We start from the raw sequence: 13,642 nt of genomic DNA, 5'->3' as shown, positions 1-13,642 counted from the left end.
GATTCTTTGAGCAATGCTCACTGCTCCAACACTTGTACCATCCTCCTTGGCTCAAGGTTTCTATACAGACAGTGACCTTGGCATCCTGTTAGTATTTCATCATTCCCTTTCTTGACATGTTCACTTGGAATTAGGATGGGATGGAATCCCATAGTCATTTCATCAAAGTCACTTGGGGACATTATTCATAGCATAGAGGACAGAAACACTTGTGGCTAGTTCTATTCTGCAGTATCAAGGATAAGCCATGGAATCTTGGACAAATGATGAAAATGTGGACTCACTGCTTGAGCCACCCCATAGTGTTATTCTCTCATTCCAATGACCCCGACAAGGAGCAGCATCATTTTTGCTGACTGCCTGCATCCCACTTAGTGATTAGGCTCCTTGGCTAGGAACTCCCCCGCAGCCCTCCTTGCTTTCCTGCAGTAGGAGACAGCAGGCAAGTCCACCCTGTCACACCACTTTTCCCCACGTGTCTTTGGATTGCCCTTCAGCTCCATCCGTCCCTTCTCCCGGTGATTTGGGAGGCACTGGCTCAGAGGCTGGTATTGAACATGGCTTGTCAGCCCCTCCATTTGCTGCTGTGCATGTGTCATGCCAGGCTGGTGTGCTGGGATGGCTCCAGTCCTTTCCTTACCAGCGCTTAGCAGGCGCTTCCAGAAGAACCTCCCGTGAAGCAAGGCTACTACTTTATTTAGCAACGTGATCAATAGCCTCTTGGCACACAGCCTCTACTTTTTTCCAAGACAGCTATTTGCAAGGGAACAAAATTACCTCACTGCTGTTCAAACTGGCACAGAGTGCCATCTTTTTCCTGCTTCCCAAGAGCAGAATTGCTTGCCACCTGTGTCTGAGGACACCTGCGTCACTCTTGTCCCCAGTGCCTATTTTGGGGGCTGTGTTCTTTCACAAGTTTTCTTGCTCCAGAACATGGTTCATTGTGGTACATCATTCATGGTACATCTGGCTGCACTTGTATTTGCTGTTTCCTTATCTGAGCAACAAAGCCACTTTAATATAGCTGCCTTTTGCAAAAGTGATAAGAATTCACTGAGCTGCAGATCTTGGAGGGACGATGAAAATGTGGACTCACCACTTGAGCCACATCAAAGTATGAATAATTTTCAGGAAAGAATGATAGACCAAGGAACAGCAAGATCCAGGGAGAAAAAAATGAAAGTAAAATTATTAAAAATGTATCATTAAGAAGCTCGTGCTTCTTACTGAAATTATCAGTAGTATGCCTAACACATCAAACGTGACATGGCAGACTACTGCCAAGAAAGTCCAGTGGAACAGGTCCCCCATGACATGGTCATGTGGTTTATGGCTTCTTGCTGGACAAACTACATGCAACTGATTGCAACAGCCACAAAACAGAATGGATTTTCCACAAACAATCTCAAAGATGACAGAAACACTGAATTGATTTATAACTTTTATTTGAGGAAAAGCTGTAGCTACTGCATAGGATTGAAATGTTGCCTACCACAGCAAATAATGGGCCACTTCTTGTACTCACTAACCATGGCAAAACTGCCTCTGGCTTCATCATTTTGAAAAAAGCCGCATCACCGAAAATTGGCTACTATGTGGAAGGCTGTTAGAGGCTCTCCCCATTAGCAGTATTATTTTCCTGTTAATACCATCCTTCCCCTTAAGAGTGGCCTCATCATGCACTCTCAAGCAATGTGTAGAAGTCCATCCACTTCCCACGGGGAGAATTACAGGTACTTGCTCCAGTGAGTCACAGTTACACACTTCAAAGTTGTAATGAGGTTTCCTTTAAGTTTGTAGCCTCATTTTCAACTTCTTCCTGAGGCCCAGCTTCCACAACGTGTTCCCCAGGGTTGAATTTACTTGAAGGGGAAAGGAGAAGATGAAGTAACTTTGAAGTGACAGCATTTACATATTTGGAGGGCATTTTTAATTCCTCTAACATTTTTCTGTTCCAAGGTAGTTTGAAGTATTAAACTCCAGTTTGTTTTGATGATTTTTTTAGGAAATCTGTCTTTTATTGCTTCAGAATAAGTTAATTAGGATATAATCAGTGCACAGGCACACACAGAGGTACCATGCTAAAACATTACAGAAGTTGTAAAGTCAAAGACACAAAAATAAGGGTCGAGTATAATTAAGGCTGTGTATGCTTATTTAAGATCTCCTTCATGCATTAACCTGATATGATTTGAATTAATGACATACTATTTTCTCTGCAGGATGCATGCCTGTCTTGGTTTAGTCACAGGAAAGAAGATACTCAGTTAATGGGCATCCAAACTGTAATGTTCTCCTTGGTCACTGTGCAGTCCCCTTGCACCTTTTAATTTGTATTAGTCATACTTTACTGCAGTAGCAGAATTATAAATTTCCTTGTGTGTTTTTCTGTAAAATTCAGGGTACAGCACTGGAACATTCACAAATATGCACACATTTATGTTTTCAACAAGAGCATGAGTCAAAAGGAGTAATTGTTCACCCTTTGAGAGCCAGGAAATTGACGTAAGTCCAGAGTAGCCACTAGTTTGGGGCACTGGATTTAGTGGATGAAATTTCAGAATATGATTTTTCAGCTATGCAGATTATTTCAGAAGTATATTTCCTTTGGTTGAGCTGCAGCTGGACAGGGGTGCTGAGACTTCATTCTGTGTTTGGGCCTCAGCTACAACACTCTGCAAACAAGAGCTATGCAAGTAGCACCACCACCACCTAAGGCATGATGTAAATGCCTTACACTTTGGCACAGAGAAAACCCACAGCAGAGTGCTGAATGCAGTCCTTCCAGCCAGCATTCAAACTGCTTTTCTCCTTCCTTAATCACTGACTCATTTATTACAAGTTTTCCAGCTTTCAAAAGGAAAGGTCACTGTATAATTATTACTACTAAAGTCCTTGCCAGCTTAATGAATTTGCCCCAACTGAAATAGCAATAGTGTAATTTTTTTTCCAAGAAAGTCTTTCTTCAGAAGTATTTTTTTAAGAAAGTTGCAGGGTAGTGCCAGTGATGAAAAAGGTGCAAGCTAAAATCTACTGATGTTAAACATAACAAAGATCTTCTTTTTCCCCCAGAAGACATGTTATACATTAATCCAGCTGCTGGGAATTGCAGGAGCTAGGACTGTTTCTGAAGATTATCATATTTCTTTGCAACATCCCAAAGAGGGAGATGGATCTCATCTTTTCAGAGTCACACATGTGTACTGTGTACAAAAGATGTTATTCATCACTACATCCTGCATGGGCTGATGGGAAGATTAAACAGCTTAATAATTGTCCTAACAAATCATTAACACATCTTATGATGCAAAAGCAGCCAATTAAAGTGTACTACCGGATTCCCTCCCAATAGCTTCTGAGATAAGCACTGCTAAGAAAATCCCCTTCCCAAGCTGTGATAACAATCAGTCTTTATAGAATGAAAGTGTATTAACTTTTTCAATTTATGTATTAGTTTGCATTATACACTGTAATCTAATGAGGTGGTATTGTTCATGCTTAAATAAAACAAAGTAAAGGACAGCCCAGTCCCAGTTGCTTTGCTTTCTCCTAGCCTAGAATCAGGGAATTTTTTGGTCTTGTTTGGTAAGCATCAGCTTGGATTTTCAGAATAATACACAAATATTTTCCACTGTGCTGGTTCACATACCTGTAGAAATATCAGGACCTGTGTTTCTCTCTGTTGCTGGCACCATCAGGGCTTTTGTCAGGCACAGGACTGAAGCAGGATGTCCTTATGATGTCTGAACTCCATCCAGCTCTGCATATCCAGGGTCAGTTTGCCCACTAAGGGGGAGGAGGCTCTGCAGACAAATCCATGGTGACACTGGGTGAAATTACACTTGTTTGCAATCCCTGTCTGAGCTGTGGCTTAGCAAAGCACACCTTGCACTCCGCTGGGCTGCTATCCATGCTGAAGTGCAGCAGCACCTGGCCCAGGCTGAAAGCCAAAGGCCAGATGCATTTACCCTTCATGGATGGAAAGCACTGTCACCCTGGCTCATGTCACACCAAGGCATCCTGAAGTTTGGTGAGGTGATGCACACCCTGGGACTCCTCTGGCATCTAGCACTGAGCTCATTTTAAGAGGCAGGATGGCCTTTTGCAGTTCATGGCATCCCAAATCCCTTCTGATGCCAGCCATCCCCAAGGGTGGTCATCCAGCCAGATGGTAGGCACCACAGGTGGCATCTCCATGGGTACAAGAGACATCTGTTGGCATCTGGGGGCCTCTTCCATTTTTGCAGCCCTGCACAAACATTTTTCAGGGAGATGGTCTGCCTTGGAAATGTGGTTTTGGAGAAGCTTTTCTCAAGGTATGCTCTCTCCCAGTCCTGCTAGGACAGCATTATGTTCTCAGATGTTTTCTCTCATCCATGTCACACTTGATCTTTGAGTGCATATAATCTTACATCTGTCTTTTCACATGACATTTTTTCATCTTGTTCTTTGGCTACTACTTTTAGTGGGAATTGATTGAAATAAGGCACTTTTAATCAATTTCATAAGCAATTCCCCTATAGTTTCACAGTGTAGGTGTGACATCACATGCCAGCAAGTCTTCTCTGAGTCTGTGCTCTGGAACAAGTTTTCTAGGAGCCTGGAGAAGGACATCCTGGTGTTGTGTTTGAGCATCCTATCTGTGGTCACAGCTTCCCATGCTCTGTGTGCTGAGGCCCAGGTACTACCCTTATTAATAGAGGTGTGAGAGCTTTCATTTAGGGAGTGCTGCCTGGGATTCACCAAAGGGAAAGCTGGACCTCAAGCATTAATTTCTTTCCCAACTCTAAAATTCTTGATTGGTAGCAATCTAATATGAAAAAGGCAAATAACATGTTAGATCCATACATGAGATACTGTTTTGCCTGAAATAAATTTTCTTGTTGCTTCTTTACTGTGAGTCAGCCTATGACACATTTTCATGAAAACTCCTAGACATTATGCTAGCAAAATTAAATGTGGGTCAGATGGGAAAAACACTGTGCAGAGCTGGCAGAGGAGAGATCACGTTCTTACAGATGGGGAGCGGTACCATGCCTGGTTTCCCCTGGAAACTGCTAATTGCTGTCTTCATGTCCCAGCGCAAGGAATGCTCTGGAAGTCCCTGCTGCAGCTATCAGTGATTCCTGGTTACGTGTTCAGTGTGGATCCCTCATAGAGGATCCGCCACCTTGAGTCCCATTACTCTCATCAGCTCAAGCATTAGAAACCTCCTAATGATATCCCTGGCACTATGAGTCTGGCAGTCTACAAAATGCATAGGCAGGTTGGATGGTACAATTTGGAGAGAGCAAAACAATAATATGTCTGTTGTTCTTTGCCAGCCAAGAGCAGACAGGACAAAGCAATTTTCCACCTCCTAAGCAGTGTGTGTTTGCCTTCTTTGTTTGCTTGTTTTGGGGGCGGGGAGAGAAAATAATTGGAAAAAGAGTATAGTGGTTTCTCATATTTTGATTAAAAGCTGATTTTGGGCCACCACACCAGAGCAGACTCCTTCAGAAGCCAAAAAGCCAGGCAAGCAAGGCTGAACAAAGCTGTGGAGGAGTCTGAGGGAGTTTCCTGCTCAGGAAGAGGTGAGGCAGTAAGATAACCTGAAGGAGAAATAAAAGAGTAACAGGAAGGGAAGGAGACTTGAACAACTGACTAGTGAATGAGCCCCATCAGAAAAGAGGCCAGAGAGAGAGAGCAGGCAACTCAATTATATGGGAACAGCATGGCTGAGACCAGGAAAATAATACAGGAGTGTGAAGAGACATGAGATCTTGTTTGGCAAATGCAGGGCAGGCAGGAATAAAAATATTGAGACAAAACCAGAACATTAGTGTGTAACCATAGGAAGCCAAGATTACAGGTCTGATTAACAAAAAGTACAATGGTACTGATGATTGTGACCAAGTGGGCTAGCCAAGGCTAATACTCACCAAGGGCTAGGTACCTACCAAGGAGCATGCATGCTGACTGTTGGGAGTTAGCTGTGGGCAGAATGAAGCTAGTAGCTGAAGCTGTGGTTGGGGCTGACATCACTCAGAGGGGCATCAGAGAGGAAAGCTCTTAGGGACAGCATCCTTCTGCCTTAAGATCTGAAAGAAAGGGAATCATGAAACAATGGTCACAATGCTTCCACAGAGGACAGGATGCAACTGCAAAACATATTGGGTAGGACACAAAAATACTGGAATGGCCTCAAGCAGAATTAGACTAGCACACTGGTGGCATTTGGAGGTGAGGGGCAGCAGGCAGTAAGGGCAGTGCTATGTTGTGTGACACCTGGAAGAAGTGATGTTTTCCACATAGGCTGGTAAGGAGCTGAGGGAAAGCACGAGGAAAGGATAAGAGGAGGCAGGAGATGAGAGGCTCCAGTCTCAAGTGAAGGAGAGGCTGAAGAAGGAAGCAGCAGTGCCATTGTGGGGATGAAACACAACAGGCTCTTTCAAAAAACAAGAGGATGTCTTCTCAAATGTCTTTTAGCCTTAAAGAAATGAGCAAGATTCCAAGTGGAGAGCATTTTGAGCAAAAAATACTCGATTCAGCCGTAGGACCAGAAAGACAGAAAAAGTAGAGGAGGAAAAGACAAAATGCTTGCTTTGTTTGATTTTTTTTTGAGCTACATCCACAGGACTCATCATTAATTACTGAAGAAAACAAGATCACTTAAGGGAGCTGGCAACGAAAAATGAGGTAATGTGCGTGTAGGCTGGCTCAGTTGCAACAAAGATAATCCTTTATGCTGCTTTATTCACCATCCTGGGTGTTATCCAACTAAGAATTGATCAGTTTTAAGATCTGATCCAGATCTAAGGAAGCTAATAGTAAAACTTTAAAGGATTAGATCAGCCCCTTCAAAGAAGTATCTGAACACAACCCTATCTATCAAAAGAACTGCACAAGCAACATGTAGGTATTGGCTCCATCACAAACAAATGTATATTTTGTCAATCGCTGCCCAGGAGCTAAAGAAAAACACTGTAAAGTGAGTGCCTGTATAATAATCACCATCTCCCCAGTTAAACTGATTATTTGGAAAGAAATAATTTAAGAAGGGGAAAATGCTTCTGTGATTAATTGTAAGTGCAGTGTGTTAGTTAGTATGCAAGCAAACCTTTTGTACACGGAAAAAGTACAAAAATAGGTGTACAGAGTTTGTAGCCATTTTCATATTCAAAATATTTTTAATAAATGCAGCCATGATTAGAATGAGTGAGAATATATTAAGAATGTCTTCCATCAAAATATTTAGAATGAGATCTCCGAAAGCTGTTAAAGTTTTCAACGAAAGGTACTCTGAACAGCTATCAGGATCATGCAGAACCAGATATGGCTTTCAAATGTGTGTGAAGCTTATACATAAAGCTCATTCTTCTATCCATACAACCTAAATTAAAAAAAACGTAATTTCTTAGTCACAGAAATACATGGTACTTACTTTTAAGAGCTAAAGGGAGGTTTATTTTAAATGGTCATCCTTATAAAGTACTATTATGGGATAGTCACAGCTGACCGCTACAGCTGACCCTTAATTTAGTGATTATTAACACTAATAAATCTTTTTCCAGCCTACTCTCAAGCAACCTGTGCACAATACATAGTCTACACAGTCTACTTTAATTTTCCTTGCATCCATACACACATCTATTTTCTGGTTTTATTAAACTAGCAATCATCAGACTACACACCACTCTGATCTCTTCTAGCCGTCTCTTCACTCCAGGCTGCTTGGCTTAGGTCCTCTGTAAACATTATTTAGATGGTGTCTTTTGATGTCTTTAGTTTTTTAGGTGGGGCAGCCTGCCCAATCCTTCAATAAAGTCAGCAGATTTCACATACCACAGAGCCAATGCCAGCTAACCAGGTAAAGTAATACAGGCAGGTGTCACTGATAAATTACAACTGTATTCAAGGCTTATTAGTCCCAAGGTGTGCCATATCTCACTAGGCAGTCAACAGGCTCACTTAAGCCTGAAATTCAAATTGGTCACTAAGAGAAAAACTCACAGTGTCTGGAAACCTAATCCTCTCATCTCTGGTTTGTCAGGTCAAAGAGAACAAACAACAGTGCTGTTAAGTGTGAATAGATGAAGGTGATTTGCAGAAAGAGACTGCTGCTATGCAGCTACAAAATTAAATGTCTTCTGGATACCATGCCAGAGGTTTAGATTTACACCATGAGGAAATAAAAGAGCTCCCGACGCCTCTCTTGTCCAGTCCTGGCTCCGTCAGCTTGATTTGATTCTTAAAGCAAATTTCTCGTGATCCCACGTATCATGAGGCTGACATACAAGGTAAAAGAAGTTGAAAAGCTGATAGTGCTTCTGCAGTGCATGCCAGGAACAGAGCCTTACTCCATGAGGGTTACTGCAGTGGTGACATACATGAGAATACTAGGATATAAACCTCACTGCTACAAGTCAGTCCCAGTTCTTCCCACCTCTAATGATTGTTCTGGTGAGGTGCAGGATCCTCCACTGGCATCTGTGCCAGGACAGACGTCATATCGAATCTTCTAGCTGTAGCGAACTGAAGCATCCCAAGTCTGAACATATGAAGCTTGAAGAAAGTTTACAGTAGAAATGAACAATAAATGTTTAACTATGATGATAATAGAGGTAATTACCTGTGAAGGTAATTAAAACTAAGACCTTTTACCAAGAGCTGTGATGACTTCTACGTTAATGAACCTTTGTAAATTCAGGTCAGATTCCTTCCTCCCCTAATTTCCTAAGCATGCACCTTGGACAAAATAGAGTCAATCCAGGAGTACAGTTCAATGGCTGTGTAATACAGAAAGTCAGAAAAGATTATTAAAAATTCTCTGTATAACCTGTGAATCAGTCTAGGCCAGAGATCCCTAACTCAACTTTTTCCAAGCTTCTCTGCACTCATCCTGGTTTAAAAGTCTCTCTTGGAGTTGTTTGTCCATGTTTGGATGAAGTTTCACTCAGAGCTTGCACAGCAGCATTAATATTGCCCTGTCTTCACCACAAATCCCCATGTACATGCCTAAATAACAAACAGTAGGCACAGCAGTGGTGACAATGCTTGGCTTGGTGCCAGAAGAGCTGCATAGAAGCTTTCTCAGCAGGGCAGCTTAAGGGTATTCTGATTTAATTTTGAACTCAAGCATAATTCTTCTTAATTAAAAAAAAATACTCTCTTTGTTTCTCAAGTCTGACCCTGGCCTCCTCCCAAACCATAAAACAACCCAAAACCCCCACGACAAGCCAAGTAAGCAATAATGATGTAAGCTAATCATTACCCATTTACAAGGATTTTCTCCATGCACATTTCATTACCTTCACACAAATACCTTATGGCTGCTGCAGCTGTAGAAGGATTACTAACAGTGGTTTCCCTTCCCACCATACACTGAACGTCCCAGTTGCTATGTGGGTGTCAGGCTTCAATCAAGGCAATGCGGAGCAGCCTTCAAACACTTACTGTGCATCTTTGAAAGGCACAGTACATGCACAGAGCCATTCACGTGTGCCAGAGGGACTGTCCTCCAGTAGAACTGGGTCCCATAGCAGTAGTGCTCCAGGTCAAAAGCCTCCCAGTGAGTCAACAGCATGAGCTGTCAAGCCAGAGGAACTCCCCAACAAGTGACATTGCTGTTTGTGTTCTGCTCAGCTGCCACACCCAGTCTATGCTACTTGGAAAACAGCGTGTGAGCAGGAGATCACATTGCCTGGGTACAAAGGTGCTGCTGGAAAACAAGGTAAGGAGGTCAAGAGTACAGCCAAGCTAACTTTGTGTCTCAGAGAGGGGATTTGAAATGCAAGGAATTCTACAAGGGGTCTTGCTTGCCTGCCAGCTGAAGAAAGTAATGTTAAACAGATGGACAAAAAAAGTCTAGCAGTAGATAGGATCACTAAATGGAGATGCCACATCCACACTTGAGGGTATCTATTCAGCAGAACACAATCTGAGAAGCCCAGCTCTCATGCCCCATGAACAAGACATTTGAACTGCAGCATCAAAGGAATGGCCAGTAAGAGCTTTATGTAACAGGAATGTTCCTGACCCCCACTCATAACTTCTACCAAGGTATGCTCTGGACAGTCTATGATTTCCTAGCCAGCATTAATACCAGCAGCCTTGGTCTCTAGGGAAATGTGCTTGGTAGTCTTGGCTCCCTAACTTGTCACCTCATATTTATGTGTTGTGCCTGGTTCTCCTACTTCATGGCTGAGCAGCTTTTCTCTGCTTCGTTTTGTCCTTCAGGGCATGTTTATATGACACTGCCCAGAGCAAGAGTGAGAAACTCCCCATCTTTTCTTTTCCTAGCCAGTAATTACTTTCTCAAAATGCCTGTGAGATGGAGGAACCTGGGTTTGTAAGTGGAGAGCTACTATAAAGAAGCCTAAAGAAAAAATACAAATCCATTTCGGAGTGTCAGCTGAGGTACCTAAACCCAAACATCCTATTCAGGCTCCAGCCTTTTCTGACTTCAGTTGCCACTGCGAACAAACAGGGCTTGTACAAGTCATAGCTGAAGGTTTGCAGTTAAAGAATGAGGAACCTGTAACCAGTGACATGATTTGTGAGGGTCATGGTTTGGTGACGTAATTGCCATTATGCAAAACTTTTGTGGCAACTGCTCACAGATTATAAAACTATATTTTTTCTTTATGCAGTTCTCCCCTCTCTCAGTACCCACCTTGTATTTTCTGCAAGAGGTAAGAAAACACAACCACAGCCATTTTACTCATCTTCAAGACCTGCTCAAGCCAGGAGCCCCATTTCTCCAGTAAATGAATCAGACATGAATTCTGTGGAAAAAATAGCATGTGACAATGTCATGAGAGTAAATTCTATGCTATGAAGTGTGGGCAAGTAGGGCATGGGGGAAGTCCCTAATATTGGCATTTTGTGCCAGCCGTTGCAAGCTCAGTAATTCCTGGAAGTAAATTTCTCGACATAGGCCAAAAAAAAAAAAAACCCAAGAAAAGAAAAAAGCAAAGCAAGTCCCATCAGCCTCACCATCATTCACAAGACAAGTTCTTATATTGCAAGTCTTCTTGCACAGTCAGTCCCTTGCTTCTACTCCACCTCCCACCTTGTTGGATTTCACTATGATTATTCTTCCCTTCCAAAAGCTTCCCTAAGTGTTCAGTCTCCTTATTCTAGCCTATATGCTGAATTCCCCTGAATTATCCTTGCCTCTCCAGTCCCCAGTGGCTCAGTGGGTCTAGCACCTGCAGTAGGCTGCTGCAGTGAGGAGCAGTGTTTGATGGAAGAGCCCTCTTCACCATGTGCAGGCCAGGCCAGGATATAGCCACTATAAAGAATTTAGCCACCAAGCTCTAGGCTTTACCCAGGTTGTGTGGCCTGTATTCTTCAAAACTTTGTCATTTTCCCAGTGGTTCTATCCCACAGACAGCAAAGGGGACATTTCAAGCATCAGAGTGACTTCATGTTCTCACTGAGTTTTAAATCCTTCATCGCTTGCAAGAGACCAGATAACAAGTTTTTTTTCCATCACAGGCACAACACAACCTAAGTAACTTTTCTTAAGGGTATTCTCAGAAATCTCATACCATTTCAGCTCTTAGATACAGTCAGCAAAATTAGAAGTAATCAAAGCCAGAGGTTTATAAAGAAAGCATTTCACAAACCTAATTGCACCTGGCAGTATCAGCTCTACAGCCTGTAAAAGTAACTACCTCAGCCAGATGCTCTAAACTGCTTGTAAACTCCTCCAAGTTGAAGACGGGGTGATCTGTCCTTGATTCACCTAAAGTAACAGATGTTAAACAAAGTAAAACTCAGGTAACTGCATGAAAGTCCAGGTTCCCTGACACTCTGTCCTCTCAGGAGGAGCAGAAACTACGCTAGATCTTTCTGTGCCCTTACCTCAAGTGAAATGCCTAGCAGACTTTGTGTGTTTCAGAATAATACTTTACAAAGAAAGCCTTCAAATAAAAGTTTCAGATGGCAAATCAAAGCACTGCTTGTAGTCTGGAGCATTAGGTTGCTCCGGATTGTAAGCACATCCCTGATGATTTGTGTGCCAGGGAAAAATTAAAATAATGCATCATAATAAGCTCTTGACAGTATTCCATGTCCCCTGTGTTAGCTGTAAGCACTGGCAGCCTACATGCTAAGTTCACTCTGCATGATTGAACCCAGAGGTTACAATTCTCTTTTAAAGGTATCTGCTGATAATAAAGCCATAAATATTTTAGTTCTGTCTCCTACAGTAACTTTTCACCTTTTCTAAATGCATTACAAATACCTTCAGTACTTTGCCTCATAGCAAAAGTTTTGTTTATAGTCAGTCATCAATAAAGCTAATTTGGTGTGCTGTCCCCCCAGCAATAGCTTCATGTCTGACTACGGCAGCTCCTCACTGCAGAAAGTGCTCTTTAGTCTCCTCTTCAGAGACAGGAAAGAGCAGATGAAATGAAGATTCATGATTCATTTCCTAGAGGAGATACCTGTTTGAGTGGGATCAGCAGAGCCTGCAGCAGTGATGCCTTGCAGAGATCCTGAGCAATGACGTCTGTGTGCACTGTGCCATGCTGACAGTCAAGTCAGTCTGGCCAGTTAGAGCTGCGATATCTGGATTTGGAGTCTGGTTGCCGCATGCTCTCCAGCCTCTCCCTTGGATTAGGAAGGGAGAGAGGCCGGGGATCCCAAAAACTTTAAATGAAGAATTTACTCCATGAGACACTTTACCTCCTGTCTTGTTTTCTACCAAGTCACTTCTGTTTGTATCAAACATCAACTCAAACATGGACAGGGGGAGCACCATAAGCACTCCACAAGAACCATTAACTTTCCACTAAAGAAAATGTCACAGAATTGACACCATGGTCTTGGCTTCTTTCAAAATTTGACATTTCTTTCACCATCCCCAAATGTGATTAAGAAGTGCTAAAGAAGAAAAGGAGGCAGGAGATGAGAACATTTCCCCAGATACATAACCCATCCCATGGCATACAAGACTAAGCTGCATGTATGTGGCTGTGCAGGATTGGCCCCACTTGCCTCTGCAGATCCTTCTCCTCCCAGACAGATCACCCAGCACTCAGGCACCAGCCCTGCTCTGCTGTCCTTGTAGCCACAGCTCACTGGGCTGAGAGAAGAGATGGGGACTGGAGGATGGCTGGGAGCTGGGGCAGTCAGGGGAGACCATCTTGCTCTCTACAACTGCCTGAAAGGAGGTTGTAGGCAGGTGGGCGTTGGTCTCTTCTCCCATGTAACAAGTGACAGAACAAAAGAAAATGGGCTCAAGTTGTGACAGGGAGGTTTAGAATGAATTTTAGGAAAAAAAATTCTTCACTGTAAGGGTTGTCAAGCACTGGAACAGGCTGCCCAGGGAAGTGGTAGAGCCACCATCCATGGAAGCATTTAAAAGCTGTGTAGCTGTGGCATTCACAGACATGTTTAGTGGTGACCTGGCAGTGTTAGGTTAATGGTTGGACACCATGACCTTGGGGGTCTTTTCCAGCCTAAACAAGTCTACAAAGTCAAGGCCTCTACTTGCTTGAACAGGCAGTAGCATAGCGGGCTGTTATTATTTTGCTCCTTTTCTATATACCAAAATGACAACACACAGCCTCAGGGTAGGAAACCTCCTCCTATTTTCCAGCTTCAGCTGGCTCCTAGCCAACTCAGACTGGTTTTTCTTTGTTACTGCATT

Source organism: Lichenostomus cassidix, chromosome 1 (assembly GCF_008360975.1).
Source record: "Lichenostomus cassidix isolate B80296 chromosome 1, HeHo_3.0, whole genome shotgun sequence".
Classification (NCBI taxonomy): Eukaryota; Metazoa; Chordata; class Aves; order Passeriformes; family Meliphagidae; genus Lichenostomus; species Lichenostomus cassidix.
Note: the sequence above shows the minus strand (reverse complement) of the source record.